The sequence below is a fragment of the Pristis pectinata genome, chromosome 25 (genome assembly GCF_009764475.1).
Source record: "Pristis pectinata isolate sPriPec2 chromosome 25, sPriPec2.1.pri, whole genome shotgun sequence".
NCBI lineage: Eukaryota > Metazoa > Chordata > Chondrichthyes > Rhinopristiformes > Pristidae > Pristis > Pristis pectinata.
Genome location: NC_067429.1, coordinates 17,752,488 through 17,766,893, shown reverse-complemented (window position 1 = coordinate 17,766,893; position 14,406 = coordinate 17,752,488). Strand labels below are relative to the sequence as shown.

At 40.9% G+C, this 14,406-nt stretch overlaps 1 protein-coding gene across 2 annotated transcripts in view; it reads right to left on the bottom strand.

Annotated features, from left to right (window-relative positions):
• The window catches only part of LOC127583150 (neurabin-2-like), a 176,026-nt gene that overhangs the window by 126,527 nt on the left and 35,093 nt on the right, over positions 1–14,406 (bottom strand). The window lies entirely within an intron of this gene.

Here is a 14,406-nt window from a genome sequence, read left to right as displayed (position 1 = left end):
AACCACTCTCTGGGTGAAGAACCTCCCTCTGATATCTCCCTTGAACTTCCCACCCATTACCTTAAAGCCATGCCCTCTTGTATTGTGCATTGGTGCCCTGGGAAAGGGGCGCTGGCTGTCCACTCTATCTATTCCTCTTAATATTTTGTATCTCTCTATCATGTCTCCCCTCATCCTCCTTCTCTCCAATGAGTAAAGCCCTAGCTCCCTTAGTCTCTCCTCATAATCCATATTCTCCAATCCAGGCAGCATCCTGGTAAATCTCCTCTGCACCCTTTCCAACACTTCCACATCTTTCCTATAATGAGGCGACCAGAACTGGACACAGTACTCCAAGTGTGGTCTAACCAGAGCTTTGTAGAGCTGCATCATTACCTCGTGGCTCTTAAACTCGATCCCCTGACTTATGAAAGCTAACATCCCATAAGCTTTCTTAACTACCCTATCCATCTGTGAGGCAACTTTCAGTGATCTGTGGATATGAAACCCCAGATCCCTCTGCTCCTCCACACTCCCCAGAATCCTGCCATTAACCTTGTACTCCGCCTTGGAGTTAGTCCTTCCAAAGTGTACCACCTCACAGTTCTCCAGATTGAACTCCATCTGCCACTTGTCAGCCCAGCTCTGCATCCTATCAATATTCCTCTGTAAGCTTCGTCAGCCCTCCAACACTATCCACAACACCACTGACCTTTGTGTCGTCTGCAAACTTGCTAACCCACCCTTCCACCCCCTCATCCAAGCCATTAATAAATATTACGAAAAGTAGAGGTCCCAGAACCAATCCCTGCAGGACACCACTAGTCACAGCCCTCCAATCTGAATGCACTCCCTCCACCACAACCCTCTGTTTTCCACAGGCAAGCCAATTCTGAATCCACACGGCCAAGCCTCCCTGGATCCCATGCCCTCTGACCTTCTGAAGAAGCCTAACATGTGGAACCTTGTCAAATGCCTTACTAAAATCCATGTAGACCACATCCACTGCACTACCCTCATCAATCTTCCTGGTGACTTCCTCAAAGAACCCTATCAGGATTGTGAGGCAAGACCTTCCCTTCACAAAGCCATGCTGGCTGTCCCTAATCAGTCCATGATTCTCTAAATGCTCATAGATCCTATCTCTAAGAATCCTTTCCATCAGCTTGCCCACCACAGACATAAGGCTCACTGGTCTGTAATTCCCTGGACTATCCCTACTACCATTTTTTGAATAAGGGAACAACAGTAATCACATTTCTCTTCATCTAAAGAGCTTTGGCATGTTTTGCCATCAGTGAAAAGTGATAACAATCATTTCCAGACTGCAGCCTGAACTCATTTTGCTAAATTCCTCCTGTTACAGAAGATATGATAAATACCTCTCATAATGCTTTTCACTTGTGCATTGTAACTTCACACTGATTCCCACCAAAATAGCCTTTGAGTAGATTTTCTTCATTTTTTTTGGCAGGGACACTCAATTGAGTTGTTTGTAACAAGCCAGCATTCTGCTATTTTACATCCATCACCACATTAACAACAGAGTAACAAAATTGTTCAAATCATAGTACGCGCAAGCTTCAGATTACCTACCGATGACCTGCTTATTATCCCACTCTTTGCTTTGAAAACTTGACCAATATTTAAATAAATACAAAAGAAAACCTCTGTGCACATTGGTAGCAATACACACAAAACTCATATCCTGATGAAGGGTCAACCCGAAACACGACTGTTTATTTCCCTCCATAGATGCTGCCTGACCTGCTGAGTTCCTCCAGCATTTTGTGTGTGTTGCTCCAGATTCCAGCATCTGCAGAATCTCGTGTCTCCTGTGCACATTGGTAACCTGAAACACTGATGTAAAGCAATGTCTTCTCTCCCCACGGATGCTACTTGGCCTGCTGAATATTTCCAGCATTTTCTGCTTTTATTCACTGCGCAAACAAAACACCTTTGTCATTATGCATCACTGTTAATGGATTCACAATCCACAACCCATAGCTCTCTGCATTATGCCTTATGGATTGCAGTTATCCTGACACACGCACAAAGGTGCAACTGCAGATACGCTAACCTTTTTCAGCTTTGTGGCTGAGGCATGCCTTTAACATGCACAAAGCAGAGCAAACACACAGCTGAAAATGAACCATGAGCACAGTGTGTGTTGCTCATTGTGCAAGAACAAGTGTTTGCCTTGTAAGAGGAACAGCAGCAGAAAATTGCCTTTCACATAATGTGTGATGCAAAGTTTGGTCTCCAAGTGCCCACTGCTTTGCTCAATATGGAAAATGATAGGATGTCATTAATCAGCTGCCACTATTCCATATGCTTGGCAACATGTTATCTGTGAAACCATGAAGAGGCATTGGTAGTCAGCTGAGAGACTTGTCACCTATTTCGAGAGGAAGGAAGAATGAAAATTAGAAGGGTGTATGGCAGTGTTCAAATTTAAAATCATTTCGTGTTACTCATTCATTTCAGAACAACTTTATTTTACAAACAAGCACCTAGAAATGCATGAAGAGACGGAGGGAGAGGAGAGCTTGATTGAGAGTCAACCCTTTTTGGCGCAATTTGGATAAGATCACCCACCAGGGCCATTGCATTCAGAAGGTATGAAGTACATTCCTAAATAATTAAAGATTAATTCAAGGCTCAGGACGAGTCAACTGGTGCTCCACTTACAAATGCAATACAGCTGCTGGGCACATTTAGTTCAGCAGCTGGTGGGAGAACAGAGCGGCAATGATGTTTATACGCTCAAAGTGCCTCTTACAGCTGTTGTGAAAGACTGGACATTGCTCAAAAATTATAATTGCAATGTTTGTGTGCTTGTTAAGAAATTTTCAGCTTTATCCAGCAGTGGCCTGAAACACAATTCTGTCCAATACATAAAAAGGTGCTTGCACAATGACAACCAAGACAAATAAAACCTGTCTTTTGAAATATAAATGCATGTGTTGTTTTCATAAATCTATTGACAGGATTATTTCCATCTGACAAAGGTGCAAAAGGGCAGGTGTTTTCAAGTTATAGTCAATTTCATTATGGGCGTCACAAAATCCTGCACCATTCAAACCAGAATACAGTCTACTAATAAACCCACTGGCAAATAGATTACAATATAAGAGAGCTGTCAATAAGTGATCTTCAGTCCCCAGTGGTTTTTTTTCACCTCCACCATTGCAATTTTGACAGAAAACTCATTTATATGCCCAAACTAAATTTATATCAAAATTAAAGTGGTAAGCATGGTGAAATACCCCAAGAAATTTCTAACTGATCCTGAAAATTAAGTTAGCTGATATGAAGGATTATCCCCAAAGCCTTTCTCTTCGCCACATTTCTTGTTTCAGGATGAGTGAAACTAAGTGCATATAGATTGATTCACCCAACCAGTTTCAACATGATGGATTTACTGTACCCCAGTGTTTTTATGGTACAGTTCATCACTCTGTTTGCTGCTTTGGTTTCTAGTCTATAATGACCAAGCATAATAAGAACCTACTCTTTCGCAGTACAGACTCCATTTGCTTAATTCAAAACCATCTATTTATGTGAACATTTCCAGATACTATACACTTTCAGCTGCTACAGGTCTGTCCACTTGCAATTATTGTTTAAATACTTCACTGGCTATACCATCAGTGCTAATTGTAAGCCTAGTATCATGACTGAGATTGATTAAACCTACTCCAATTTCTTATTTCTTAAATGGAATTCCGGCCATTTAAGAAGATTAACAACAGTATGAGGAATTGACCCTTGACCATACCACTCAGCACACTTCCTCACGCCCACATTATTCCACAGAATTCATTGCTTCCTCTCTGCCAGCCTAGCTACTACCAGGTTTTGCTTGAAATTAGAAGCTGCGATTCAAGTTAAAGTCAAGGAAATCACAAAACACTTAAAAACTCATCTTGTTTCCATAGCAACTTTTCATGCCTAACATTACAAAATGCTTCACTGCTCTGGTTACATGATGGGACTTCCATTGTCAACTTGGGATGTGACCATCTCAAAAAACTCATCCTGCACTTCCCTCTTCCGAAATCATCTCCACCACTTTTCACATCCTAGTTTGCTGACAGAGATCAATTTAATTTCACTGCCTGTCATACAAATTATATATTTAAGTTAGTCATTTATTAGATGTACAGCTGGAGAGACAACAGGGGCTATTAGTTTCAGTGTTTTCATGATTTATGTATTCTTAGCTATTTTTAACCTGAATCCCACATCTGATTTCTTACCACATTTTAACTGTCACCAAATGATTTTCAGTGTTTTTCCTGTCACTGGACAAAACAATGATGTTACTGTAAACTCTGAATCACGTCCCATTTGTTGCAAAACCTGCTGAGGAATTGAGTGATTAATCAGCCATTGTCCTGTCTCCAGGACGAGCCACTACATGGGCTACATTTCACTACTCCCTGCAGTTTATTCATCTTTTACTAAATATGGACTGTGCCATGCAGGACCTGTGCAATAAAAGCCTGTGGAAGTGGGAAGAGTAAATCACAACGGCTCATTATCATACATTTTTTCTGTGAGCAAACTTAACTGTCATAAATGAATTGGTTGACCAAAATATTTCCACTTGCTATCTGGTTGCATCCAATGGATGAAACAACTAAACAACAGATTGGCTGATCGAGATTCTGAGCTTATAATTTATGTATTTTTTGCTCTTTCCACAAGCCATTCATCAAACATCACTTACAGTCATGAGACAGCTTTTGATACCTCTGTTAGTCTACTGATTAAGTGCTTAGGGATGCAGATCTGGTGGATAAATCAGTCTTACCATGGAGCTTATTAAACCTGTCCACAAATCGTTTATCAGTGGGTGTTTCTTCCAGTGGCAAGTGTGAAGGTGGCAAGTTAAAACCCTTATCCATTTATTAACCAAGTTGACAGTCACTGACACGTCAACAATAATACTTCCCATTATAAGTAACCCTGAAAACAGAATTAGATTGAAAGCTTTCAAAAAGGAGATAATCTGAAGGAACAAAGTTAATTCAACACAACTACTTCCCAGAATCTTTAGCCGAATGCTGATGTGCATAATCTTTATTGCTTCAATCCTTTATTTTGAGAAAAAGTACACAAAAATGAGACAGAGTTCCAAGGGTGTGTGGAGAAAATAGACACTTCTGGTTTAGTTGCCATATATTAAACAAAGAACACAACGAGAGTCATAAAACTTATGAATGGTTGATTTTAATCAAAGTTATTAGTGAACTGTTATATTAATAGATGAAACTGTCCAAGGCTCACATGTCACTTTTTCGTTTATCAGTTTAACTTTATCCTCTAATTATCACAATCCAGAGAGATTATTCTTGGTCAGATTATTCCTGGTCGGTCCCATTATGAATTCAATTGTAACTCATAAAAGTTTTTGTCATTGTACAAGACTAAAAGTGCTAAATATTTACATGATGTAATAAGATGTAAACTTTCAATCAATCATTCATTATGGACTTTGAAACAGCAGCGAGCTCTTCCGTTTTGTTCAATACTGATCAGATCATTCACAGAGTAATTCTTGTGGATGTATCTAGCAATTTTAACTTGTTGATTAAGCCAACACACATGCTATCATCCTCAATGATGAGGTTAGCAGCTCTTTCTTCCCCCAACTTATTTGGGAAAGCCACCAGTAAAGCCAGCATTTATTGCCCATCCCTTGCTGCCCTTGAGAAGTGATGGTCCAGCACTTTCTTCAACTGTGGCAGTCTTTTCTATGAAGATACTGCCATAATACTGTTAGTGAGGGAGTTCCAAGACTTAGACACAGCAGCGATGAAGGAACGGCAACAGATTGCTGCAAAAAAAAGGTTTGATTAAGCAGCATCAATGGGGAATGTCCACTGATCAAAACTACCTTGATCAACAGTCAACTCATATCTGACTAGCCTCAAAACTTTCAGTGACATTGGATACTACAGTGACATGCAATGTCACTGTAATTACCAATGACACTCTATACAGACTATGCAGTGCATCATCACAAAGTTCAAAGCACAACAGTTCAAGAAAAATAAAATAAATCAATGCCTAGTCTTCAGAAAATGTTAGTGGCTGGACATGACAGATGGCACCAAACCACTTCTTCACTCATAGGCAGTGAAAACAGGAGAGTAGACGTTGCAACCAAAATAGATAAAATGTTCAAAATAATTGATTCTTTTCTTCAACTTTTATTGACTGATGGACACGGTCAAAGGAAAAGCAATGGTTTATTCTAAACCAGCTGATTCACCTTCTAAACTTAGAGATTCCACCAAACAGCTGAGGGCTTCAGGCAGGTTTTCACACACAAAAAAAATTAAAATGGATGATTCTAACTTTCCATATTGATTAGGAAAACTGTAAGAAAAGGGGATAATTTAGGGGGAGGAGGCAAGATAATGAGTTTCAGCCCTCACTATTGTTCTTACCTACGTGATTTCTATACTTCAGAGGAGGAATATAGTTTAGACAGTAGTGCCATAACCCAATCACAACAGACCATACATCTTTAACCACAGGCATCACCATGGCCCCCAAAGCCCACAGAGTCTCCAGTTCACTTGTAGAGGTATGATTCCAACCACTGAAGCTTTTTCCCTTTTATGCCTACTCAGTTTTACCAGGGCACCTCAGTGCTGCTTTGGTGTCCAAGGGAGCCATTGTCACTTCACCTCTGGAGTTCAGCTCTTTGGCCCATGCTTGGACCAAGGCTGCAATAAGGTTTGGAGTTGAATGATTCTAGTGAAATCCAAATTGGCCATCGGTGACAGATGATGTGTAAGTGTCATTTGAGAGCACTGTTAACAACACCTTCTGTAACATTGCTGATGATTGAGATAATGAGAATTTAATTGAATTGACCAAAGTCTGGCATCTGTAATGGTGGGGATCTCTAGTGGAAGCCAAGATAAATCCTCTATTCAGCACCTCTGACTGAACGTGGTTATGTAAGCCAAAACCTTGTCTTTAGCACTTACATATGCTAGGCCTGGCAATTGTTTGAACCTATACTCCATTAGCTGTTTAACTGCCCACCATTATTTATGAGTAATTAAGGCAAGAATGTGGAGCTAGATCTGATCTGGTTGGTTATGAGATCACTTAACTTTGCCTCATACACACTGCTTCTGCTGTCTCTTAAACACTTGATCATTTCTACAAATGCTTTCGTGGACAGATGCCACAGGTGGGGATGAGATCAAGTAGGTTTATTCCTCATGTTCGTTCATTCTCTATACACCACAGACCCAATCTGGTAGCTATGTGCTTCAGGGCTTGACCAGGTCAGAATGGTGGTACTACCAAATCACTGTTGGTGATGGACACTGAAATCCACCATCTGTGTTACTTTTCATGATCTTCCTCCTTTCATTATTTCTTCTGAGTGTTCTTCAACATGGAGGAGCACTGAACCATCAGCTGAGAGAAGATGGGAGGTGGTAGTCAGGAGTATTTTTCCAAGTTTAACCTGATACTTCATGGTGTCTGGAGTCACAATTGAGGATGCCAAGACCTACCGACTCCCATTGCCCTCTCTGCTGGATTTATGCTGCTGGTGGGAAAGGATGTGATGGAGGAGGCTGGCTTGTTGTCTACAAGGTAGGATCTCCTGAATTCGATGTCATGTTCTCCTAATTTAGAGAGAGTTTGCAAGGTCTTCTGGGCAAGAAGCGACTTTGCCATAGCCAAAATCTGTGCCAGAGTAGATTCTAGGTGGTCTGTCTGGGTTTATTCTCTTTGTGGTTATGGTACAACTGACTGGCTTGCGTGGCCAATTCAAAGTCAACCATGAGTCAACCACATTGGTGTGTCTGAAGCCCAGATGGGATAAGGATGAGAGATTTCTTCACCAAACAGACATTAATGAACTGGGTGAGTTTTTATGGTAATACGGTACTTTGATGTATCATTGCTGATGACTAATTTGTATTTTGTTTGCTGCAAATTAATTCCATGAGTGCCTGACAACAGCCTGACCTCTCCTCTCAACCCTGAACTTTGACTTTAATTCCATATTTCTTGCAATGCCATTCTTCCCATAGCAACTACAGGCAGGATGTGAAAACAAGTCCTGAATGTCCAAACCTGACCTAGGGATATCAGGACCACTATTAGGAATAATTATTTTAACATGAATTGTTCTACTCTTCAAGTACAGCTAAGCCAGTATCTTCATTTAATCTTGCTGCCTTGTCAATATCAAGAACAATTTTAATTCTGTATACTAATATTTAATGTTATTATCCATAATTTATGCAATCTAGAGATCTTCCTCTCAATCTTTCTCATCACAGTTGATTTTTAATACATCCTCTAAGCACTTTTATAAATACTCTGAATATCAGTGTAAGGGACTGTCAAATGAATACGTAAGATCCATCTGTCATGTGCTTCTGGTGTTATTCACATCAGCATGCTGCAATTATATAAAGGCATTAGGAGGAAATGGCTCATCCAGCAATAAAAAAATACAGTAACCTCTTTCGATTAGTGAAACAGCAGCTTAAAAAGGCATCAAGACTATAGTGGACTGCTGACCATTAAGGATCAGGCTTATGTGGGTGAATATTATTTATTTTAGTCAACTCTGTATACAGTGGCAAACTTGTACACAATTCTGAAATTATGCAACATTTGACGTGGGTATCACAGTCATTCCACGTCACTAAATGCTTTGCAACTCAGTGGAAGTACCACCAAGGAACTACCTCGTGCTATGCCAACTCTTAAACATTTACTGACTCTCTTTGGGGGGAGAAAAAAGCATGGTACACTGCCTTCTTATTTTACGCTGACTGAAAAAGGAGGACGTTTCAGATGTCCTGGAATGGAAAGCCTCATCATGGGAACAGATGTGGCGGAGGCGGAGGAACTAGAAGAAGGGGATGGCATCCTTGGAAGTGACTGGGTGGGAAGAGGTGTAGTCAAGGTAACTGTGGGAGTCAGTGGGTTTGTAAAAGATTTCAGTGGTTAATATGTCTCTGGAGATGGAGACAGAGATCTAGAAAGGGGAGAGAGGTGTCAGAGATGGACCAAGTAAATCTGTGGGCAGGGTGGAAGTTGGATGCAAAGTTGATGAAATTGACAAGCTCAGCACGGGTGCAGGAAGCAGCCCCAATGCAGTCGTCAATACAGCGGAAAAGGAGTTGGGCAGCGTTACCAGTGTAAGCTTGGAACATTGACTGTTCCACATAGCCGACGAAAAGGCAGGCATAGCTGGGGCCCATCCGAGTGCCCATGGCTACACCTTTAGTTTGGAGAAAGTGGGAGGAGCCAAAAAAGAAGTTGTTGAGGCTGAGTTTTATGTGCCTGTATAATTTCAGGATGGATAGAAGGGAAATGGATAGGTAGCTGAAAAAGATTTGCAGGGCTTCGAATAAAGATTAGGGGTAATGATGAGATTGTCCTATAAGGAATCAGGACAGACTTCTGCGCTGTGATAATTTTGATTCTCTGTGGAGTTACACGTTTCCATTTTAAACTGTACAGACCTTTCCAATTATCAGGACAATAGTCTATATACAAGGGATGACTGGGACACAAGATATTTGGCAGAAATTTATTAATCAATTCCTTCTTGGCAAATTTAATGTAAAAAATGTTTTCGCAGAACATACTGTTAGATAAAACAAGTTGTATTATTTGCACCTCAATGTCCATTGAGTAAAGGCAGCTTCAAAGTCCCTGGAAGTTCAGTCCGTTATAGGGGAAAGAGAAATCACTTTGACCATAATGTTCTAGCTCTGACAGAGTTGCCACTTCTCCTCATTTAGGCTAAGCTCGAAAATTTGAAAATAATCTTGGAAGTCTGGGCCAACTTACTATTTGGAAAGGCAATGCTTTATTTATTCTTACACAGTCCACACTAAAGTTTGGATGGACATAGATTGAGAAAATGTCAGCACACAAATGTTAAAAGGAATCTGTAGCTGGAAATAATATGAATCTAATGAATTCCTCTATCATCCCCTGAAATGCTGCAATGCCTAGGCTCGTGCCTGGCTATCAGCCAAACTCGGGTCAGGTTGGGCATGAAAAAATTATCAGGCTCAGGTTGGGCATTGTCAGGTTGGCTTTAATTTTCCATCCGAGCAGCTCTCTAAACTGGCCATTTTCTCCTGAGATTGAAGATATTTTTGAGAGGACTTTAAACAAAAATTCCAGATAATCACCAGCACCAATTCACATTCATTGTAGATTCAGACGTTGCATTTTGTAGCCAGCTGTCAGTTATCCTACTTATGTGGCTTGCTAATCCTTTAAACTCAGAGCTGCACAGCTTTAAAACAAGACACATTTATGGATCAGGTGAAAAACAATCTCTTCCTCTCCAATAACAATCCCCTTATCTCCCCATCTAACATCAGGGGAGTGGTGAACTCTAACTGGTCTGAAGGGCTGACCAATCACTCCTGTCAGCTAATCATGTGGATGGAAATTCTAGCTGATTAGATCTTCAGTATTTAAAGGGCGAACACTCTCTTCTTACAGAAAGGGTGTCTTTCCAAATTACTGTGACTTTTGAGCAAAAGGCGATGACTCAGTGGGTCTGAGGTGAGCAAAGCTCTACAGTTCTGTAGGCACCTGTAATCGACACAGAACACAAGGGACTGGAGGCTCAATGACATTAGGGTGGAGCTCATGCAGGAGAGGGAGGAAGGACATCTTTCATTGGATCACAGCAGGGTCCCAAGCCATACATCTGTTCATAACGCACAATGTCTTGAATAATTGGAGTGATTTGTTTACATGTTCTGTTCTGGCTTCAAGCAGCACCAACCTTTAACCACCTACCGGAATAGAGTTATTAGGATCATCGGTGTCTGTGGCATTATTCTGAAAAGATGGATTCAGTGCAGGAAAGTGTTTAAAGATCTGACCAGGACAGCAAATGGAATAATAGGAGTGTGCCCATCTGCACAGATAGGAGTCAGACCCTTATAGTGCACATTTTTCTTAACCCATCCCCTTTCCAACAGTGTGTGCTTCACTCATCTCTCCTCCCAACACTCTGAATACATTTTGGTTCACAGTAGATCACAATGGCAACTCTCTTTCTCCTGGTTTATTGACTCACAAACAGTGTTCTGGATTTACAGATGGCACTGCTAAGATAAACCCACAGCATACCAGTTTGAAAATACTGCTCAGATACCTTTCTGTTAAATCAAATCAGACTCTGCAATACGTTTTTAGCAAGGTACATATCAGCAGATGGACTGCTGTCACAAAGTGTTCACTCCGGCTCCTGAGCAGTTAATAATCCCTGGTAAAGTCCTGCTTTCAAAGAAATCTGATTGAATTTCAAGGACTGCAATCCACGGGCTCTTGAAGCAAAAACAGTCATTGCAACAATAGACAGTGTGCAAAATCTAGGTGAAATAAAGTAAGAAAAGCATTGGATTGTCATTACTTTACTTCCCAGCATCAACTGTCCTTACACGTATGATGTGATTTCCACATCAGATGTGCATTAAATTAAACAATTACCCCTGAAAAACTTGTTTTGGAGCATTGGGTGGGAACATTGCCCCAAGACCCACAATTCTCAAGAATCAGAATACTAATCCTAAGAATAACCAGTTCCCTTAAGGGGAAATCAGTGCTGGCTTACCTATACCTCCAATGTTAAAAACATTTGTTTCTTGCCTCTTCACATATGAAATCCTTCTACAAAGAATACAACTGTTAGAAGATGATCACAATGATTATGAGGTATAATTTTATTCTTGTGATGCAATTATTTTTGACATCTGTGGCATAAAGCCTTATTGTAAAAATAATTCTACAATGTCAAAAATTTGACAATTGGAAATCATGCATTTACATCAAACCCTTTACCATCTCAGGTTCCAATAGACATTACAGTCAATGAAATATATTCACTCATGGAACGTATCTTGCAGCTAATACATGCAATTTTTAAAAAATTTAGTGAGCACCAAGAATTGGTTAAACAGATACAAGATGCAAAAACAAATGCAATGAGAGAGGACTTGGAGTGAGAGTTAGAAGCAGTGGTGAAAAGAATGGAAGAATCCAGCCTCCCCTCCGTGGAATCTATCTACACTTCTCACTGCCTCGGTAAAGCAGCCAACATAATCAAAGACCCCATGCACCCCAGACATTCTCTCTTCTCCCCTCTCCCATTGGGTAGAAGATACGAAAGCCTGAAAGCACGTACCATCAGGCTCAAGGACAGCTTCTATCCCGCTGTTATAAGACTACTGAATGGTTCCCTAGTATGATAAGATGGACTCTTGACTTCACAATCTATCTTGTTATGACCTTGCACCTTATTGTCTACCTGCATTGCACTTTCTCTGTTGCTGTGACACTTTAATCTGCATTCTGTTATTGTTTTACCTTGTACTACCTCAATGCACTGTGTAATGAATTGATCTGTGAGAACGGTATGCAAGACAAGTTTTTCACTGTACCTCGGTACAAATGACAAAAATAAACCAATTCCAATTCCAAAAACAGCCAACTTGCACACAGCAAAATCCCACCAACAGCAGAGACCCAATAATCTGTTTTTCTTACATGAACTGAGAAGCAAATATTGACCAGAACATTGGAGATAACTGCTTTCCTCTTTAAAACAAACATGGCATCCTTCACATCTTCTTGTGAGGCAGCTCCATCACGGGCACAGCCCTCCCCACTATCAAGGACATCTTCAAGAGGCGGTGCCTCAAGAAGGTGGCATCCATCATTAAGGACCCTCACCATCCGAGACATGCCCGCTTCTCATTACAACCATCAGGGAGGAGGTACAAGAGCCTGAAGACCCACACTCAACATTTCAGGAACAGCTTCTTCCCCTCTGGCATCAGATTTCTGAACAGTCCATGAACCCATGAACTCTACCTCGTTATTCCTTTTTTGCACTATTTTATTTATTTTTTGGTAACTTATAGTAATTTTTATGTCTTGCACTGTAGTGCTGCCACAAAACAACAAATTTCACGACATACAGTATGTCAGTGATAATAAACCCGATTCTGAACATCTGATCCAATAGGCAGCACCTCCACACTCCATCAGAACTATGCTGAGAGGATGAGGGGCAATCTTATTGAAACATATAAAACCCTTAGAGGGCTAGACAGGGTAGGTGTTCAGATTTTTCCACCAGTAGGAGAATCTCAAACGAGGGGACAAAGTTACAAGATTAGGGAGCAGTCGTTTAAAACAAAGGTGCTTAGGAACTTCTTCTCACAGAAGGTGGTGAATCTCTGGAATTCTCTCCACCAGAGGAGGTTACATCATTGGGGATCTTTAAAAGAGGAAGTAGACAGGTTTTTAAAAGAGAAGGGAATTGAGAGCTTTAGGGAACTGGCACAGAAGAGGAGATGAGACCTGGGCAGAACAGCCATGATCACACTGAATGGCAGAGCAGGATTGAGGGGCCGAGTGGCCTACTCCTATCTTCTCATCTTCTTATGAAATATCACATTTTTGTGTGCCCAATTCTCCAGCAGGAGATTTGAACATACAGTTTCTGTTTCAGAGCAGAGAGGGCCATTGTCTGAGCCATGACTGACATATTCACTATGTAACAGGAAAGAAAGCTATACTACAGGAAGTCACCACAGACACAATGCTGTCACTGAGTGTACTACTGGTCTCACCTCATTTTAACTTGAGTGTAAAATTCACTTATTATCTTAATCTAAATATTGCAATGAAGGGCATAAAAAAAGAGACCAGAGTGCTCTCAGCTCTCACCAAATTGCCTCACAAGGACCTTGAACCATGGATAAACAACTAGGATATTACCATAATGGAAAAGCTAGCTACTCATAAGAAATATTACCATCTTGCAATTAAATTCAAGGATGTGATTAGACTGGAGAAGGTGCAGAGGCGACTTACCAGAATGTTGTCTGGGATGGAGCATTTCAGTTATGAGAAGAGACGGGAAAGGCTGGGCTTAAATTCCTTGGAGTTTAAGCCCACCGCAAGAAACTGCAGAGGGTTGTAGACACCAGCATGTCACGGAAACCAGCCTCCCCTCCTTGGACTCTGTCTTTACTTCTCGCTGTCTTGGTGAAGCAGCCAGCATAATCAAAGACCCCACCCACCCAGGTCATTCTCTCTTCTCTCCTCTTCCATCAGGTAGAAGATACAGGAGCCTGAGGGCACGTACCACCAGGCTCAAGGACAGCTACTGCCCCACTGTGATAAAACTATTGAATGGTTCCCCTATATGAGGAGATGGATTCTGACCTCACAATCTACCTTGTTGTGACCTTGCACCTTATTGTACTGCATCTTCTCTGTAGCTATGACACTTTACTCTGTAGTGTTATTGTTTTTACCTGTACTACCTCAATGCACTCTATACTAACTCAATGTAACTGCACTGTGTAATGAATTGACCTGTAC